We start from the raw sequence: 21,230 nt of genomic DNA, 5'->3' as shown, positions 1-21,230 counted from the left end.
AAAGTAGATTCTAGTTTTCCAGAGAGAGGTTTAGTTTATATGTGTACCCTTTACTGTCCTTCAACTTGCTCTATTGAATATGATTTTAAGGAACAAACGGGGGTGACAGATTACAAAACTTTTTTCCCCTCACCATCACTTAGCTATACAATTACAGTTAATTTCATAAAATGGAGTATAGTAAATTGAAAGGAGTTTAATTTTGTATTAAAGCTTTAATGTTTGTGAATATAAATTTTGTAAATAAAAATGTCTACTTTTGTTGTTTTGATATGAACCAGCACCTTGTACAGTCCTCCATCCATGTGGAGCCTGTATTGTTACCTTGCATGCATACTTTACCTGTGGACTGTGTGAGATTTTATATATATATATATATATATATATATATATATATATATATATATATATATATATATATATATATATATATATATATATATATATAAAATTTTTTTCTTTTTTTCTTCCAGTTTTTCTTTAAACACTTGTGTATATTGTAAATTATCAGGCAGCTGCCTAAACTATATAGTATCAATTGCTTCTTGTGTGCTGTAGCTTTGACTGCAGTATTACTTGATGTATACCCATTTTTTAAAAATGGGAATCTGTTTTTTTTTCCCATTTCTGGCAGAAATAAATTATTAGCTGTACAGCAGTTTCTTTCTTGTTGTCTTTCCTTTGATCTTTATTCCCAATATAGTAACAAGTGGTGTGTTGGTACCTCAAGATACCTGTATAGCACAATAACCTTTGATCTCCGGTTTGCTTATGTTAAATGATAGTCTTAAGTTTATGTAAATTCTGAATCGGTTATAATCGGCACATCACTGGCCTGAATGTTCAGTACTATTGGTAAGTGAATGTTCTGTTAACTGGACATATGCCTACAGAATAAATTGCCATATGTTCGATTTAACTTACTATATATTTGTCTCCTCATTTTGTGCCTTAAACTGCTTGTTTAAAAATGCACCAAATGACAAGTACAGTATATTACGATCTTTGGGAAACAGCCAGGTTTAATCGGCAATTCAGATTGTCAGTTATTGTAGCTGAGTACTCTTGTTGTACTCTGTTTTTAACATTTAAGTAAAGCACTTTGATTCAGTCCATTGTAATCCTGATGTTTTAGTAGTTTTATTTCTGCTGCAAATGTACAGACCATCTAATGGAATGTTAAACTTGCTTCATCATGCATTGTTTAAAAAAAAAAAACAAAACACTGTAGCAAAAGCATTTATAAACAGTTCCTCCAGTTCAGGCTTTTATTTTGTACTGTTTGCTATTTGAGCAAAATAGTCATACATGCATTGGATTACAAAGTGCAACCAGTCTTCGCAGTTTAGACGGAGTGTGTTGAATACTATGCACAGATTAAAACATGCAGGCAAATAACAAAACCCAGTTGTTATAAGAATGCCTTTTGTGTGCAACAAAGTGATGAGAGGAAAATATCCTTAAAGTAGAAAAAGGAACACTCACAGTTGTTTCCTTTGACGGTAAGTACACAAATTTGTGCAGATAGGATTATTCAAGCAGGGTCTATTTTAATGTTTCTGTTTATAATGAGAGGACAGTGTAATTAACAGGAGCCACAGATGAAAAAAAATCAAGGATTATAAACTAAAGTTTCCTTTCCTTCATTGATGACGTTCCTAATCATTGAAGGACCAACCAGTTCTTTTTGTGACCGAAATGTCCGACTATGACAGTTGAATGTGCAGCACAGCTGAGTCATGCAGCAGTGTGCTGATAAAGTACAGTACAGTGGAACTTTGGGTCCCAACCGTAATTCATTCCAAAACTCTGGTGGTAACCCGATTTGGTCGTGACCCGAAGTAATTTCCCCCATAGGATTGTATGTACGGTTGTGCTTGAAAGTTTGTGAACCCTTTAGAATTTTCTGTATTTCTGTGTAAATATGACCTAATACATCGTCAAATTTTCACTCAAGTCCTAAAAGTAGATAAAGAGAAACCAGTTAAACAAATGAGACAAAAATATTTTACTTGGTCATTAATTTATTGAGGAAAAATTACCGAATATTACATATTTGTGAGTGGCAAAAGTATGTGAACCTTTGCTTTCAGTATCTGGTGTGACCCCATGCAGCAATAACTGCAACTAAACGTTCCTACACAGAATGAGGTAAAAGTAAAAGCCAGAGCAAACCATTGAATGTTTATTCAAGTTAACTAGCCCTCATGAACTCACCCCAGTGGAGTGCACGTGTGCATTAGTGGGCACAGTGAGGTGGACTGGCACCTTGTTGAACTCGTACCTCACATAATCCTAAACTGGAACGGGTGTGTTAGTATATTTGGGGTGTATTTGGTTCCCTTAGTATACCGGCTCAAAAAAAGACATTGTCGATTAAACTCATGTACGCATGCAAATATGAAAACTATGAATAAGACACATTAGGCCACTGAAAGCTGGCATTACACCATTTTGGGCACTCGGTCGTTTCAAATGGGTTTTTGGATTGAATGCTAGGGGACATTCAGACAATGGGGCTCAAAGTAAGAGAATAAAGCTAAGTCCACATTATTACATTTTCAATGAAGGTAATCACCATCCAAACCAACATTTTCACATTGTTCACCAAAGTATCTCCGTCCACATTAAAACGGCCCAAATGCGTATGAAGTAGCCGCTCGCCTCTAATGGCTGGTTTCCATTTGTTTAGTCAGATCTACCTTGTTGTGTGTTTTAACAAATCCGTATTTACAGTATATGTATACTACAACAACATTTATTTATATACCACATTTTCATACGAATGTAGCTGTAAGTAATGTACTAGTTCTATATTTAGTAATGAATATACAGTTGTGCTTGAAAGTTTGTGAACCCTTTAGAATGTTTCTGCATAAATTACCTAAAACATCAGATTTTCACTCAGGTCTTAAAAGTAGATAAAGAGAAACCAGTTAAACAAATGAGACAAAAATATTATACCTTGTCATTTATTTATTAAGGAAAATAATCAAATATTACATATTTGTGAGTGAGAAAAGTATGTGAACCTTTGCTTTCAGTATCTGGTGTGACCCCATGCAGCAATAACTGCAACTAAACGTTTCCGGTAACTTTAGCCCAGTCCTCCGCACAGAACAGCTTCAACTCTGGGATGTTGGTGAATTTCCTCAACATTTCGATTGGATTAAGGTCAGGACTTTGACTTGGCCATTCCAAAACATTAACTTTATTCTTCTTTAACCATTCTTTGGTAGAACGACTTGTGTGTTTAGGGTCGTTGTCTTGCTGCATGACCCACCTTCTCTTTAGAATCAGCTCATGAACACATGTCCTGACATTTTCCTTTAGAATTCTCTGATATAATTCAGAATTCATTGTTCCATCAATGAAGGCAAGCCATCCTGGCTCAGATGCAGCAAAATAGGCCCAAACCATGATACTACCACCACCATGTTTCACAGATGGGATATGGTTCTTATGCTGGAATGCAGTGTTTTCCTTTCTCCAAACATAACGCTTTTCATTTAAACCAAAAAGTTCTATTTTGGTCTCACCCGTCCACAAAACATTCTTCTATAGCCTTCTGGTTTGTCCACATGATCTTTAGCAAACTGCAGACGAGCAGCAATGTTTTTTTTAGAGAGCAGTGGCTTTCTCCTTGCAACCCTGCCATGCACACCATTGTTGTTCAGTGTTCTCCTGACTCATGAACATTAGCCAATGTGAGAGAGGCCTTCAGTTGCTTAGAAGTTACCCTGGGGTCCTTTGTGACCTCGCCGACTATTACACGCCTTGCTCTTGGAGTGATCTTTGTTGGTCGACCACTCCTGGGGAAGGTAACAATGGTCTTGAACTTGCTCCATTTGTACACAATCTATTTGACTGTGGATTGGTGGAGTCCAAACTCTTTAGAGATGGTTTTGTAACCTTTTCCAGCCTGATGAGCATCAACAACTCTTTTGGTCCTCAGAAATCTCTTTTGTTCGTGCCATGATACACTTCCATAAACATGTGTTGTGAAGAGCAGACTTTGATAGATCCTGTTCTTTAAATAACACAGGGTGCCCACTCACACCTGATTGTCATCCCATTGGTTGAAAACACCTGACTCGAATTTCACCTTCAAACTAACTGCTAATCCTAGAGGTTCACATACTTTTGCCACTCAAAGTCCCGATCAAAAGTTTAAGACCACTTGAAAAATGGCAAAAAAATCATATTTTGCATGGTTGGATCTTAACAAGGTTCCAAATAGAGCTTCAACATGCAATAAGAAGAAATGGGAGTGAGACAAAACAGTTTTGAGCATTCAATTAATTGAAAATAACGATTAAATTGAAACAGGCTGTTTTACAGCTGATCAAAATTTTAGGACCACATGCCTTTAAAAGGCCAAATCTGTGCAAAGATGTGGATTCATTGTCATTTTCTGTCAGGTAGTCACCCGTTCTGATGGCAAAGGCAAAAAAACTCCCTTTTTGAACGTGGTCGGGTTGTTGAACTGCATAAGCAGGGTCTCTCACAGCGCGCCAACGCTGCTGAGGTGGGACGCAGTAAGACAGTCATTTGAAATTTCTTAAATGATCCTGAGGGTTATGGAACAAAAAAGTCAAGTGGAAGACCCAAAAAAATTTCACCAGCACTGAGCCGGAGGTTCCATTTGGCTGTCCGTCAAGACACTGGACGATCCTCAACCCAAATTAAGGCCGTTACTGGTGCTGACTGCAGCCCCATAACCATCAGACGGCATCTGAGACTGAAGGGCTTCAAAAACAAAAAACGTCTTCAAAGACCTCGTCTCCTTGAACGCCACAGAACTGCTCGTTTGGACTTTGCAAGAGAGCACCAAACGTGGGACATTCAAAGGTGGAAAGTTTTATTCTCCGATGAGAAAAAATTTAACCTTGATGGTCCTGATGGTTTCCATCGTTACTGGCATGACAAGCAGATCCCATCTGAGATGTTTTCTATGCGCCACAGTGGAGGGGGCGCCATAATGGTCTGGGGCGCTTTTTCCTTCAGTGGAACAATGGAGCTTCAGGAAGTGCAGGGGCGTCAAACGGCCGCTGGCTATGTCCAGATGTTGCAGAGAGCATTTCTCATGACTGAGAGCCCTCGTCTGGGTTTTTCAACAGGACAACGCTACAGTGCCCGCAGGACAAGGGACTTCTTCCAGGAGAATAACATCACTCTTTTGGCCCATCCTGCTTGTTCCCCTGATCTAAATCCAACTGAGAATCTTTGGGGATGGATGGCAAGGGAAGTTTACAAAAATGGACAACAGTTCCAGACAGTAGATGCCCTTCGTGCGGCCGTCTTCACCACTTGGAGAAGTGTTCCCATTCACCTCATGGAAACGCTTGCATCAAGCATACTGCAACGAATTTTTGAAGTGATCAACAATAACAGTTCATGTTTGGAAGTTTGAATTCTGTTTTGGGGGGATTACGGGTTTTTTTTGGAGGTGTGGTCCTAAACTTTTGATCAGCTGTAAAACAGCCTGTTTCAGTTTAATCGTTGTTTTCATTAAATTGCATGCTCAAAAAATGTTTTGTCTCACTCCCATTTCTTCTTGTTGCATGTTGAAGCTCTACTTGGAACCTTAAGATCCAACCATGCAAAATATGATTTTTTTTGCCATTTTTTCAAGTGGTCTTAAACTTTTGATCGGGATTGTATGTAATATTCGATCATTTTCCTCAAAAAATAAATGACCAAGTATAATAATATTGCCTCATTTGCTTAACTGGTTTCTCTTTACTTTTAGGACTTGAGTGAAAATCTGATGTTTTAGGTCATTTATGCAGAAATATAGAAACTTCTAAAGGGTTCACAAACTTTCAAGCACAACTGTAAATACAATTATTTATTAAAACTGGCCTTTTTGACGAGAGCTGTGGACCCGCTATACCAAAGGTGGAAGCTGGGTTGAGAGGAGGTTACAGTTTTGCGGGAGAGTCCCTCTGCGTGATGCACCGAGAACAATGTACAGTACAGGGAGAGACTGAACACGTGCAGAAATCATTGGTGCGTATGAACCGGAAGGGAAGCTGGCTTGTTCGTCAACCGAGTGTGTGGTCATGAACAGATGCAAACGTTTTGGTTGTAACCCGATTTGTATGTGTTCTGAGACGTTCATGACCTGAGGTTCCACTGTACATACAAGCATATTCACAACAAATGGCTATAAAGGGGATTCCAAAACACTAAATGTCTTTAGTCAAATGTTGACTGATCTGATGCTCTTTATATATTTGTTTATTTTTAGTGTTCATATACTAGTTGGTGTACAATAAAGCCCTGCCTTGGGTTTTAGCAGCAGCAAACATAGTTAGGTGTACCTAGCGGGAAATTCCCATTCATGTTGGGTTTGTTCTGCATGCTTGTTTGAATAACATATTTAATTTGTGGAACTGCATGTTTAAAAAGGCTCATTTTGAGTTAACACTTGAGTAATTTGTGGAGTTGTGTCTTGAGTGCTTTTGCAAAATGCACAATTCAGCATCTGATGAAAAAGTGACATTCTGGTGTTTGAGAGTAATACGTCAAAATCCAAAAACTGTTCATACTCCAGAGGTTTGTATGGAAAGAAGACTTTTTAAATTAAGGTGGTAATTATTACAACAGACAGGTGTATCATGAAGGTCATATCAGTGTGTACTCCGTGATTCGGCCCCCTTCACTAGCGCATAGCGAAGCTGAGAACACACCAGATGATTTTTCAGGTGTTTGACGCGTGATGACTCGTTGAACGGCTGAAAAATCGGCAGTGCATCTGTAAATGTATGGGGGGCTTGAGGCTAGGTTCACAGTTCCCTGTAACAGTGGAACACGACACAATGGAAAGCAGTGCTGCACCTTACCTGTGCATTACATCCCATATAGTGACGCATACAGTCAATGAAAAGCATGCTTCATGGTTACTTGACAAGTTCGCTTTGTGGTAACATTATGCACTGCATGCATTGGGCTTTATTCTTACAGCAGAGAAGTAGTTCATTATGACTGTTTGTGAATTGGGCCATTTCAACTTACTTTTTTAATTCCCATTTAAATTTCGGAGTCGTCGGTTAACTTTTTGCTGACTCCGACTCCAGGTACCCAAAATTGTCTCCTCCTCGACTCCGACTCCACAGCCCTGCCACTAAGGATAGGAAAGAGATTAATTTGTGCTGGCAAAAGTAACAAAACGTGATTTACAAAAAGCTGCACAATGCCAATATTTAAGTAGTCAAACTTTTTGTAGCACCCATTTTCTTGTTTTATGTTCTCTACCCCCATTCTCCATAGTGTGTTTTTTTTTTTTGATAAATGGGTTATACACTAAGTGGCCACTTTATTATGCACACTTACCTAGTAATAAATTTGTTTCCCATCCAGTAAGGCATGGATTAAAGAAGGGGAAAGGATTTATTCCTTGCTAAACTGATGGCAACATTCAGTTCTTACAGATTTTTTAAAATGGTTTATTTTGCCACAGAATTCATGCTGTATACCACCTGCTTCAACTCCTCCCTTTTGCATTGAAATTGGAAGACTGTGTAGGCAACTCGGGTAAACTACACTGTGTGCACAATTGTTAGGCAAGTGAGTATTTTGACCATATCATTTTTAATGCGTATATTCCAACTCCAAGCTGTATAAACTTGAATGCTTATTGGATTTAAGCACGTCAGGTGATGTGTAATGAGGGAGGGTGTGGCCTAAGGAGATCAACACCCTATATCAAGGTGTGCAGAATTATTAGGCAGCTAGTTTTCCTCAGGCAAAATGGGCCAAAACAACATTTAACTGACTCTGAAAAGTCAAAAACTGTAAAAAACGTCTTTCAGAGGGATGCAGCACTCTTGAAGTTGCTAAGATATTGGTGTGTGATCACAGAACTATCAAAAAGTTTTGTTGCAAATAGTCAACAGGGTCGCAAGAAACGTGTTGAGAACAAAAGACACAAATTAGCTGCCAAAGATTTGAGAAGAATCAAACGTGAAGCTACCAGGAACCCATTATCCTCCAGTACTTTCATATTCCAGAGCTGCAACCTACCTGGAGTGCCCAGAAGTACAAGGTGTTCAGTGCTCAGAGACATGGCCAAGGTAAGGAGGGCTGAAACCCGACTACCACTGAACAAGAAACATAAGTTGAAACGTCAAGACTGGGCCAAGAAATATCTGAAGACAGATTTTTTTTCTAACGTTTTATGGACCGATGAGATGAGTGACTCTTGATGGACCAGATACTGTAGATGGGCCTGTGGATCAGTAACGAGCACAGAGCCAGCGAGGTGGGCTACTGGTATGGGCTGGTATTTTTAAAGGTGAGCTAGTTGGACCTTTTCACATTGAAGATGAACTCCCAAGCCTACTGGCAGTTTTAGAAAACATTTTCTTCAAACAGTGATACAGGAAGAAGTCTACATCTTTCAAGAAGACCATGAATTTTATGCAGGCCAATGCTCCACCGCTTCCATCGAAGTACCCCACTGCGTGGCTAGCCAGTAAAGGCCTTAAAGATGAAAGAAGAATGACATGGCTCCCTTCCTCACCTGACCTAAACCCTATTGAGAACTTGTGGGCCCTTCTTAACTCTTTCAGGGCTGTTGTCGACTTTTGTCAAAAAGAAGAATGGTAATCGACTGTAAACTGACAAAACCAACTGTTATGTTTTAGTTGGACTCTCGTTGTCTGAAGGAACATTAGATTCATTGGTCTGACCGAGAGTTCCTGCACTTTTGTGAGTAGCAAGGCACAAGCAACGGCAAAAATGGGACTAACATCTGGCGAGAGATCAAAGCGAATGCGTAAAACGAAATGCTCTGCAGACGACATTTTGCCTATTATCACTGACCTGGACTATGACTTGTTGGACTCTGATTTTGATACAAGTGATTGAAAACGAATGTGAAGTTCCAGCTTCAGCCGATTGGTCCCCAGCTAATTGTGGTACTGACAATGTTTGCTAGGTAGGACTGCCACTTAACAATGATAAGTAGTAACCATATTGCAATGCCCTGTGACCGTGACCACTGCTGCTGCCACCGCCTCCCCAGCCACACAAAGACAGCCTGGCAGCAAACCTGCTGGGCATTCCTGGCAAACTGGCAGCCACAGCATGCAGCAACAGACGTTTTATGTTGATTTCTATGTGAAACCGTTGCTTTTTCAGAAACTGATTTTTGGAAAAAATATTCAGCTCTCAGAGTTAAAACGTGAGATTTACGGGGAAGGAAAACGATATACACCTCTGAACCGTGTCTGGGAGGCTGTAGTCGCTGCTCCACAAAAAGTTAATCGTCAACAGATCAAGAAACTGACAGACTCCATGAATGGAAGGCTTTTGAACTGTCAGAAATGTTTATTTGTAAATTTAGAGTTTTTTGTTTTGTTCTCACTGTAACAGATGAAAATAAACAAGTGAGATGGGAAAATGTTCATTTTTCCTTTAGTTGCATAATAATTCTGCACACTAATTGTGCACACATGCATTCCCCTGATGCTTTTCACAGTCACATTTCCTTTGTAAAACATTCAGGTTTATTAACATTTTAGACTGACTGATACCGCTATATTTGTTCCATATTAAAATTAATTCTCAAAAATACAACTTACCTAATTGTGCACACCATGTAAGTCACCAGCACAACAAATGAGCAAGCTCAAGTTGATGCGTTCTTCGTAAAATTCTGTGTTTTTGCTTGCTTGCAAAAATGTTAGACTGCGGCCATTTTACTCCATGTATCTATGGCTCTATGTGAAGAAAAAATGTACAATTAAGTTTATTTTTGTGTTCTTGTTAAAGAATGTACTGTATTTTAAAGAAACAGCTGGGATGCATGCATTTTTTTTTTTTTTAAATCATGTCACTTCTTAGTCTGTTGTTTCCTCCCATTTCATACCTTTAGCTCTCAAAATCAGCCTAGTTGATCGTTGGACTTTTTCTATTGCTGCTTTCTTTTTTGTTGTTTGTAAAATCCTGTACCTTGTCTGTATGCTTCACTTAAATGCTTATCCTTATGGATTCTTACTTGGCAGCTAAATATGACAAGTGGAGAATTTCTATAAACTATAAAGTGGCACTTTTTTAACGTAAACTCTTTCTTAGTGCGGTTATTTGATCACCAACTCTTGAAATGTCCAAGTCATTTTAAAAATGAGTCACGGCAGACAGAAGTGAATTGTATAAAGATGGCTGTGCAATTATTACAATGGTAAATGACGTCAAAGTGAGCTCATCAACAGATGCCACATAGGAGCTCATGGTTTATTTCTTACCCTAAATTGGTATATTGATTTCATGATCACTTTTTCAAGCAAGGAAGATGGATTTTTCAGGTGTTTAAGTGAGCAATTTCAAGGTAAGGTGGTTATACTCACGGAATGTGAATTAGCCGATTAGAAGTAAGAATTTCACTGTACTCTGTACGTGTGACGATAGTGACCCAATAAACATTTACGACACCTTTCACAACAAGATCACATTTCCAAATGCCACCATTGTCTTTTCATCATTTAAGACCTTTAAGAAGACTATCTACTGTATATACACAGGTGATATGCAGGTGTACCAGTGCAAAATTGAAAGGAGTGATACAGAGAAGATTGAAGTTCAATAAAGAAAAGTACTTTCTAACACCAAAATTTTTGCAATTCTTAACCAATCAAGAATTAGACCATGCCGGCTGGGAATATTCTTAATCCCAAAAAAAAACCCAAGGAGTTGAAAGCAGCACTTAATGTGGCCATTAACTCTGCTGGCAAGTACAGACCCAGTCTCTAGTAGTCCACCAATTATTCTAACTCCTAAAATCAAACACTTGCAGTCTTGATATTCGACAAAGTCAAATCAGCTTCTTCAGTTAGATACAAGTAAGTGATTGTACAGCGTCACCCTTAAGCAACATGAAGAATAGAAATGTGTGGCAAATTACTTTGGACATCTCAAAATCAAAACTCTCCCAGATAAAGAAGGAATGTCCAGTAAGCGTTTGGGTCTGTGATTGAGATTTGAAAACTGCATACCGCAGAATTGAAGCGAGTGGTGAGTCACAAGTGTCATCAGAGAGTACAAGTGATTTTAGGAGGCCCAGGCCCCTCATAGACCCCATGATCATCAGAAGTGACTGTGTGCAGAGGGTACAGACCTATAAATACCTGGGAGTGCAGCTGGATGGTAAATTGGACTGGACTGCCAATACTGATGCTCTGTGCAAGAGAGGACAGAGCCAACCATACTTCCTTACAAGACTGGCATCCTTCAACATCTGCAATAAGATGCTGCAGATGTTCTACCAGATGGTTATGGTGAGTGCCCTCTTCTACGCGGTGGTGTGCTGGGGAGGCAGTATAAAGGATGCCTCACGCCTGGACAAACAGGTGAGGAAAGCAGGCTCTATTGTAGGAACGGAGCTGGACAGTTTGACGTCCGTGGTGTAGCGACTCCTGTCTCCTGTCAATAACTGGAAATTCACTGCATCCACTGAACAGGATCATCTCCAGACAGAGAAGCAGCTTCAGCAACAGACTGCTGTCACTGTCCTGCTCCACTGACAGACTGAGGAGATCGTTCCTCCCCCACACTATTACGACTCTTCAATTCCACCCGGGGGGTAAACATTAACATTATACAAAGTTATTGTCTGTTATACCTGCACTTTTATCACTCTTTAATATTGTTTTTAATCAGTATGCCGCTGCTGGAGTATGTGAATTTTCCCTTTGGATTAATAAAGTATCTATCTTTATCTATCTCGACAAAATGTTCTATTGTTCATGAGGTTTAAGCCTAAGGCTAGTTCAGCACCTGGAAAATCTTCATTAGTGGTCTTTAAATTATAAAGATGCTTTACAAAAGAAAATAGAAACAAAACCACGAGCTCTGGGTTACAGATGTCCTGAGCAAACAGGCCTGCTACTTAGTAAAAGATTGAGAGAGCACAACGGCAACGGAAGCAGCAGAATGTGGTTAATCATATCATGATGTCCAGCTTCAGTGATTTAAGATCCTAATTTCATTCAGAAACTTCATATGATTCATGGGCCACACAGTTCAGTCGGGCATCGGCCTGAGACAATTACAACAAATGGAGCCGCAGCCACTGAGCCGTCAACAGAAAAGAGCAGCCTTGGACTTCTTTGATTATAGCAGTTACTGCATTTAATATCCGATGACTGCTTTGGCATTGTGGTGGCACAGTTGTTAATGCTTTTGCTAAAAACAAACTCTGACCCAGGTTTGAAATTCCAGCCTTGTGACGGCCTGGCAAAGGTTTGAGCATTATAATCCCTCACTCCTAGCCTGTTAGGTTGGTTTTTCTTTAAAGAATGGTGTCCCAAACACTTGACTGCTGAGTGAATTATGACCCAAAATTGACCCATTTCTAAATGAGTCTGTTTGAGAGTGTGTTTTATGACCCTGTGGCATCCCATCAAATGCTACCAAAAGAGACCACCTGTTTCTCCTTAGGGGAACAAATAATAAAAATGTCGGACTGGTGTAGTTGCTCTTCATTTGATTGTTTGTTCAGTGCAAGTTTGTATGTAAAGCAGCTTGGAGCCTCATTAAATGTTCCAGGTCATAAACTGGGCTTTGTCAAAAAAAATCTTCCCTCCCTTGTTCTGCTCTGACTTTTAGGCTGCATTACAACCCTGAAAGGACTCTCTTTCTTCAAAACTAAATTCATCAGTCCAGCGGAATTTGTCCCTTTTGATTTCATTCAAGTGGCCTTATGCTGCTGTACAAACTGGATCAGGCAAAAGGCTTCTGTACAATTATGATGTCTCAGTATGGCTCTAGCCATCGCCATGTTGTGAATTAACAAGTCTAAATAGAAATCCTCCCTTCCTGACAATGCAATTTTAATTCGGACTGAAGAGTCCCAGTTCATCTCACCAAAGGAATGCTCACTTGTCGTCTCCCCTTGTTATTGTCTCAGCTATGGCTCTCCGTGAGCTGTCCTTTGTGTTTTTATTCCCTCTATTTGCTGGAATTGGCATTTAGTTGTTTATATGTAAAAGGTGGGCATACTTGTTTTTTTTTATTAATCTGATTAAAACAAGTCAACTTGCTGCTGGTAGTAGGAGGTTCTATTCAGACCATCTGACTATTGCCTTGCACCATACCTTTAGTGTTGCAAAATATCTACCATACTTTAGCCAGCCGGAAGCCACACTCGGCAACCTAGCCTTTTACTAAGGGCTCAAAGAGATTTGTTCAGCTTTTATTCCAACATCTCCTTTTCTGTTTCTACCCGTCTTTTCTATTTTAAGTACTGCAGATGTTTGTGTTTTTGTGTCTTGTGTTGAACCTGACATTTGTGATTGCCCAGCTGTTGTAATCTTTAGTTGTTTTGGAATATTTTTACCTTTATGTTTTTGGAATTTCTCATTCATTTTTATATTTTTTCAGCCTGTTGATAACATCATTACTGTGAGTCGTGTGTAGCATCGATGGACACTTTCTCATTGCCGTGCGCCATTGTGCATTTATCACCTGATGGCATATCCGACACCATCATACAGTGGCTTGCAAAAGTATTTCCACATTTTGTCACATTACAGCCACAAACTTGAATCAATTTCATTGGAATTCCACGTGAAAGACCAATACAAAGTGGTGTACACGTGAGAAGTGGAACGAAAAATCATACATGAGTCCAAAACATTTTTTACAAATAAATAACTGCAAAGTGGGGTGTGCGTAATTATTCAGCCCCCTTTGGCCTGAGTGCAGTCAGTTGCCCATAGACATTGCCTGATGAGTGCTAATGACTAAATAGAGTGCACCTGTGTGTAATCGAATGTCAGTACAAATACAGCTGCTCTGTGACGGCCTCAGAGGTTGTCTAAGAGAATATTGGGAGCAACAACACCATGAAGTCCAAAGAACACACCAGACAGGTCAGGGATAAAGTTATTGAGAAATTTAAAGCAGGCTTAGGCTACAAAAAGATTTCCAAAGCCTTGAACATCCCACGGAGCACTGTTCAAGCGATCATTCAGAAATGGAAGGAGTATGGCACAACTGTAAACCTACCAAGACAAGGCTGTCCACCTAAACTCACAGGCTGAACAAGGAGAGCGCTGATCAGAAATGCAGCCAAGAGGCCCATGGTGACTCTGGACGAGCTGCAGAGATCTACAGCTCAGGTGGGGGAATCTGTCCATAGGATAACTATTAGTCGTGCACTGCACAAAGTTGGCCTTTATGGAAGAGTGGCGAGAAGAAAGTCATTGTTAACAGAAAACCATAAGAAGTCCCGTTTCCAGTTTGCCACAAGCCATGTGGGGGACACAGCAAACATGTGGAAGAAGGTGCTCTGGTCAGATGAGACCAAAATGGAACTTTTTGGCCAAAATGCAAAACGCTATGTGTGGCGGAAAACTAACACTGCACATCACTCTGAACACACCGTCCCCACTGTCAAATATGGTGGTGGCAGCATCATGCTCTGGGGGTGCTTCTCTTCAGCTGGGACAGGGAAGCTGGTCAGAGTTGATGGGAAGATGGATGGAGCCAAATACAGGTCAATCTTGGAAGAAAACCTCTTGGAGTCTGCAAAAGACTCGAGACTGGGGCAGAGGTTCACCTTCCAGCAGGACAACGACCCTAAACATAAAGCAAGGGCAACAATGCAATGGTTTAAAACAAAACATATCCATGTGTTAGAATGGCCCAGTCAAAGTCCAGATCTAAATCCAATCGAGAATCTGTGGCAAGATCTGAAAACTGCTGTTCACAAACGCTGTCCATCTAATCTGACTGAGCTGGAGCTGTTTTGCAAAGAAGAATGGGCAAGGATTTCAGTCTTTAGATGTGCAAAGCTGGTAGAGACATACCCTAAAAGACTGGCAGCTGTAATTGCAGCAAAAGGTGGTTCTGCAAAGTATTGACTCAGGGGGCTGAATAATTACGTACACCCCACTTTTTAGTTATTTATTTGTAAAACTTGTTTGGAATCATGTATGATTTTCGTTCCACTTCTCACGTGTACACCACTTTGTATTGGTCTTTCACGTGGAATTCCAATAAAATTGATTCATGTTTGTGGCTGTAATGTGACAAAATGTGGAAAAGTTCAAGGGGGCCGAATACTTTTGCAAGCCACTGTATGTAAAGGTGGGAAGCTGCAGTAATTCCTCATCTGAACTTCACCTAAAAAGGTAAAGGAATGACTCTTTTAGAAAAAAAAAAATAGTTTAGGCATTACATGTTTGTCACTCAGGCCTTTTCAATACAATTTGTGATTTTTTTCCTAGTATGAAAGTTTGTTTGATCTGTTGACTCTTGCTTATCTTATAGTTATGTTCAAACCTCCAAAGAAAAGTATTAGACTACCAAAGATTTGTTCTTTTTATGGAAAAACCATAACTGAACTGTTACTTGTTGTTTGTTTCAGTCTACTGCAATCATACATACATGTCTTGTGTTCTTTATCTCTCGCGTTCTAATATTTGCTCATTTCAGTCCTCAGAGTTTTAGGCCTTTTAGAAGTATGGTTTGATTATAACTACGGAAGATTATTCATGACAAAATGAAATGCAATTGAATGTATTAACTGTATTGGAATGCATATGGATGTGATGCATTTGATTCTGACATGGTTTTATTGTGTCGTATTTAAAAATACTGTACATACAATATCTACAATACAAATGGTTGATAGCTTTTCACTATGCTACACTATTTTTGTGTCAGTTTTAAATGTAATACAAGAACATATTGCGTTCTAATTCATGTCGATAGACTGCAAAGCAAATTTATTGCGTTTTGCTTCGCAACTGCTCTGAGTTTATTCAAGGACGTACTTTAATCCTGCTAAAACTAACTATTGAAATGACCAATCGGTGCCAACTGTTGAGGTAGGAGGCGTTCCACTTCTAAACATTTCTGTGTTTTTGTGGCCTGTGGAGTGATTAACCGAAACTGTGAGAAGTATTTTTTAGGTTTCACAGAAAGTTGTCTCCTATGTTAAGCTTTCGAAAGTTTTTTTATTATTATACTGTACATTGTTAAAATAAGCCTTATAATAAGCTTTTTATTGAGAATCTTGGTGAAAAACATTTTTTTCCCTCCTTTAGACATCGAAAGAATTGAAATCCTCATTTACATCGCCAGCTTCCCTCCATTCAATGATACGGCTGATCCCCCCTTCTTCTCAATTCCCTGTTCGCCTTCTTTAGCTCTAGTTTAACACCCCCATGTTTGACGCCTCTTGTCCCAACTGTTGACTCCTTTTGCGCCTAGACGCTTATTGTTCATTTAATTACATGCAGTGTTAGCATGATTAATACACGGTCTTCAATTGAAATGAAATACACTCTGAGCAGCCTCTAAGTGATATACAATATGAGAATAAATGAAAATGCAATGCACTTTTCTATTGCATTTTATGTGGACACAAAAGTAGAGTGTCTTAGTGAAAAGCAATCAATCATTGGGTTGATACAGTATGTGTTTAATTACAACACGATAAAACCATTCCAAAATTAAATACAGCATGCGAGTATGGATTACATTTCAACTTAGTTAACACGTTGGAACACATTTAATTTACCACAAATCTTCCACACTAGTTAGTTAAATTTACCTTTTCCCTTTGCACTGTTTTGCCTAGTCTTGGGTGATATCCACACCTGCCGTGTTTTTATTTAAAAATGTAGACCTTCGTTTTCATTTTCACCTTTTATCCACACTACCCCAGCCTTTTAACCTGGAAGTCATTTAATAATGATGGCATTTCTGCCCTGTAGAGGATTTTTCTGCTGATGCATGCATGTCCAGCACAATGCTGTACAATACAATTTATTTTCTGTATAGCGCTCTTCACTGAGTGGGGGCTCAGAGCGCTGTCAACAATTCTCACTTCAAATACAAGTATGGATTACAGTTGTGCTTGAAAGTTTATGGACCCTTTAGAATTTTCGATATTTCTGCATAAATATGACCTAAAACATCATCAGATTTTCACTCAAGTCCTAAAAGTAGATAAAGAGAAACCAGTTAAACAAATGAGACAAAAATATTATACTTGGTCATTTATTTATTGAGGACAATGATTGAATCTATACTAATAAAAGGCAAAGCCCTCACTGACTCACTCACTGACTCATCACTAATTCTCCAACTTCCCGTGTAGGTAGAAGGCTGAAATTTGGCAGGTTCATTCCTTACAGCTTACTTACAAAAGTTGGGCAGGTTTCATTTCGAAATTCTACGCCTAATCGTCATAACTGGAAGGCCGTGGGGGGCAGAGTTTCATGTGACATCATCACGCCTCCCACGTAATCACGTGAACTGACTATCAACGCAGTACGTAGGAAACCAGGAAGAGCTCAAAAAAGAGCTGAACAAAACATGCATTATATAATTGAGAAGACAGCGAAAAAATAAGCGAGCGACTGACATATACAACCATATTCCTGAGTGCTGCTACTTCGGAAACAAAGCACGATGTAACCCTAAAGTTTAAATTAAGTTCATAGACAGGCTGCCGCTGGCGTTTGTAATTTAGTGCCTGCCCATATAAGGCCGTCTGTCAGCGGCAATCCAATAGAAACACTGCCGCTAAATATTCACGGGTGAAGGACTGTGCTTATGCAGAGGAAGATGAGATGGTCAGGGTGGCGTTTGACACAAACTCAACGAAACTGCGAGAGAAACTTTTAAGTGCCGGGTCATAGCTAACATTAAATACAGCCGTGGACATCGCATGAGATGGCACCAGCACAGCTGGGAACCTTCGATGCATGAACACCAAGCGGCTCACGTGAAATGACGGAATGCACAGACAAAAAGCAACAGTTCCAAAGAGTGCTGAACAAAAACCGAATTACACAATTGAGAAGGCAGCAAAAAAATATGAAGCGTCTGATACATACAAGCATATTCATAAGTGCAGCTACTGCGGAAACAAAGCACACGGTGGAAAAAGTGAATGTCCCGCTAAAGGAAGACAGTGTAAAAAAAACCCGTGCATGCAGTGTGTCACATCTCAGATAAAGAAGAAGACGAGCTGTTTATTGATGCAGTAAGAAACGAATCGATGAATGAAACCTGTCATCTTTACAACGATTAACAAACACGGAATGTAACTTGAACACAACACATCCTACAAATATGAACCTGATTGAAAGAAATAATGATAATCAAATCATTGATGACAGCAACACTCAGTAACACTCACAAAACAAATACTGTATATTGACAGTCATGTTACGTTATTTTTAAAATGTGCCCTTTTCTTTATCATAACTTCTTTAACACACTACTTCTCCGCTGCGAATATATATATATATATACCTCGATCTACGTACTCTCAAATAGACAAGCCACACGCCGTGGCGCAATTGTAGAGGCTTGCCTCTAGCGCCGACATCCAAGGTTCGATTCCCGAGAAGGGATGCACTGAGTATGTACGCGCGCTTCCCGTTTCATTTTACCCTCGTATCTCCTTGGTTTTGGACGTATGAAAAAATATGCCGTTAACGCAGAATCATGTTGCGTTATTTTTAAAATTTTCCCTTTCTTAGCACAAGCACAGCTGAGAAGCTTCGATGCATGTACTCCATAACGCGTTTAAAAAATAACGCATTTAATCACACTTTCAATTCCAAGCAAAGGGAAACTTTTGTCAATGCATGATTTCCTGTTACATCCATTACACTGATGCACACATCACAGCTACAAAAATGTTAAGAGTCGGAATAAAGCACGTTCCTACGACTGATCGGAGTAAAATTTCATTTCAAAAGACTACCCGAGCGAAGCCTTGATAAAAGCATGGTTTTGTGCACACTGAAAAGCAAGCAAAATTAGATGCATTACAGAAAGCAGACTTTGTGGCTCTTACTGGGGATCATTGGACTTCCGTGACCGTTAGTAATTCTAAATACATGTAATTACAAAATGTTCAATGATCACACTGTTTTAGCCTAATGTACAAAATAATTTTGGCTGAGGGTTACTCAGAGTTTAAAGATTAAGTTGGTCAAATTACCTTTTATGTTTCTGACTTATTTTTTTAAGAAGAAAAACTGCACTTTATGGTGAAATTTTGGTTATTATTATTTAAAGACAATACTATTCTGAAAATGTACTTAAAGTACTTAAACTACCACTTTATTTTTAAGTCTGCCCAATTTTAACCAGGGATGATATTTTTGTTTCTGTTTTGAATTCAAATGCAGTTTAAAAGCATTTTTTTTTCAGAAATTAAAACAGCTTCAGTTTACAATATTCATGTCCATGTCTATTATTTGATTCTGTCAGCCCACTAAAACCCTTTTAAATTAAAAAAAAAACTTTTGCGATTTGGGGCAAATTTATGTGGGTGATTACATACGAATAATCAATATTAATTCTTACACAGACTCTAATTAATTGGATTAATTTTCTTAATCGAATCCCACCCCTAATATATATATGTAGATATATATATATGTGTATATACAATATATATGTAGATATGTATGTATGTGTGTGTGTGTGTATTATATATATATATAATATAACATACATACCAGCAACACTCATGACAATGACAAAACAATTACATTGTCAATCATGTTACGTTATTAAAAAGCGCGGGTATTTTGCTATAGAGATATAGAAAGATATAGACTAGCAGAATACCCACACTTGGCAGCGGAGAAGTAAAAAGAAAAGGAAACATTTTAATAATAACGTAACATGATTGACAACGTAATTGTTTTGTTATTGTCATGAGTGCTGCTGGCATATATATATATATATATATATATATATATATATATATATATATATATATATATATATATATATATATATATATATATATATACTGCTCAAAAAATTAAAGGAACACTTTTAATCAGAGTATAGCATTAAGTCAATGAAACTTCTGGGATATTAATCTGGTCAGTTAAGTAGCAGAGGGGGTTGTTAATCAGTTTCAGCTGCTGTGGTGTTAATGAAATTAACAACAAATGCACTAGAGGGGCAACAATGAGATGACCCCCAAAACAGGAATGGTTTAACAGGTGGAGGCCACTGACATTTTTCCCTCCTCATCTTTTCTGACTGTTTCTTCACTAGTTTTGCATTTGGCTACAGTCATTGTCACTACTGGTAACATGAGGCGAAACCTGGACCCTACAGAGGTTGCACAGGAAATCCAACTTCTCCAGGATGGCACATCAATGTGTGTCATTGCCAGAAGGTTTGCAGTGTCTCCCAGCACTGTCTCAAGGGCATGGAGGAGATTCAGGAGACAGGCAGTTAGTCTAGGAGAGCTGGACAGGACCATAGAAGGTCCTTAACCCATCAGCAGGACTGGTATCTGCTCCTTTGGACAAGGACAAACAGGATGAGCATTTCCAGAGCTCTACAAAATGACCTCCAGCAGGCCACTGGTGTGAATGTCTCTGACCAAACAATCAGAAACAGACTTCTTGAGGGTGGTCTGAGGGCCCAATGTCCTCTAGTGGGCCCGGTGCTCACAACCCAGAGCAGGGGAGCTTGATCGGCATTTACCATAGAATACCAGAATTGTCAGGTCCACCAATAGCACCCTGTGTTTTTCACAGATGAGAGCAGGTTCACCCTGAGCACATGTGACAGACGTTGAAGGGTCTGCAGAAGCCATGGAGAATGTTATGCTGTCTGTAACATCATTCGGCATGACCAGTTTGGTGGTGGGTCAGTGATGGTCTGGGGAGGCATATCCATGGAGGGACGCACAGACTTCTACACGCTAGACAAAGACGCCTTGACTGCCATTAGGTATCAGGATGAAATCCTTGGACCCATTGTCAGACCCTACGCTGGTGCAGTAGGTCCTGGTTTCCTCCTAATGCACGACAATGCCCGGCCTCATGTGGCAAGAGTATGCAGGCAGTACCTGGAGGATGAAGGAATTGAAACAATTGAATGGCCTTCACGATCCCCTGACTTAAACCCAATAGAACATCTGTGGGACATTATGTTTCGGTCCATTAGGCGCCGCCAGGTTGCTCTTCAGACTGTACAACAGCTCAGGGATGCCCTCATACAGATCTGGGAGGAAATGCCAAAAGACACCATCCGTCGTCTCATTAGGAGCATGCCCCAACGTTGTCAAGCATGCATACAAGCTCGTGGGGGCCACACAAGATACTGAAAAGCATTTTGAGTAGCAGAAATTAAGTTTTTGAAAAATGGACTAGCCTGCCACATCTTCATTTCACTCTGATTTTAGGGTGTCTACACAATTGAGCCCTCTGTAGGCAGAAAAC

General features: G+C 39.4%; 1 protein-coding gene across 1 annotated transcript in view; it reads left to right on the top strand.

Moving 5' to 3' along the window:
- The first annotated feature begins 15,095 nt into the window (after window positions 1–15,095).
- The window catches only part of LOC120537327 (protein FAM124A-like), a 34,077-nt gene continuing 27,942 nt past the window's right edge, over window positions 15,096–21,230 (top strand). The window contains exon 1 of the mRNA XM_039766205.1: window positions 15,096–15,140. The gene's annotated coding sequence lies outside the window, so the exon portion shown is untranslated. The remainder of the gene's footprint in view (window positions 15,141–21,230) is intronic.

The sequence above is a fragment of the Polypterus senegalus genome, chromosome 10 (assembly GCF_016835505.1).
Source record: "Polypterus senegalus isolate Bchr_013 chromosome 10, ASM1683550v1, whole genome shotgun sequence".
In the NCBI taxonomy this organism is placed as follows: Eukaryota; Metazoa; Chordata; class Cladistia; order Polypteriformes; family Polypteridae; genus Polypterus; species Polypterus senegalus.
This window is presented reverse-complemented; position numbering and strand designations above follow the sequence as displayed.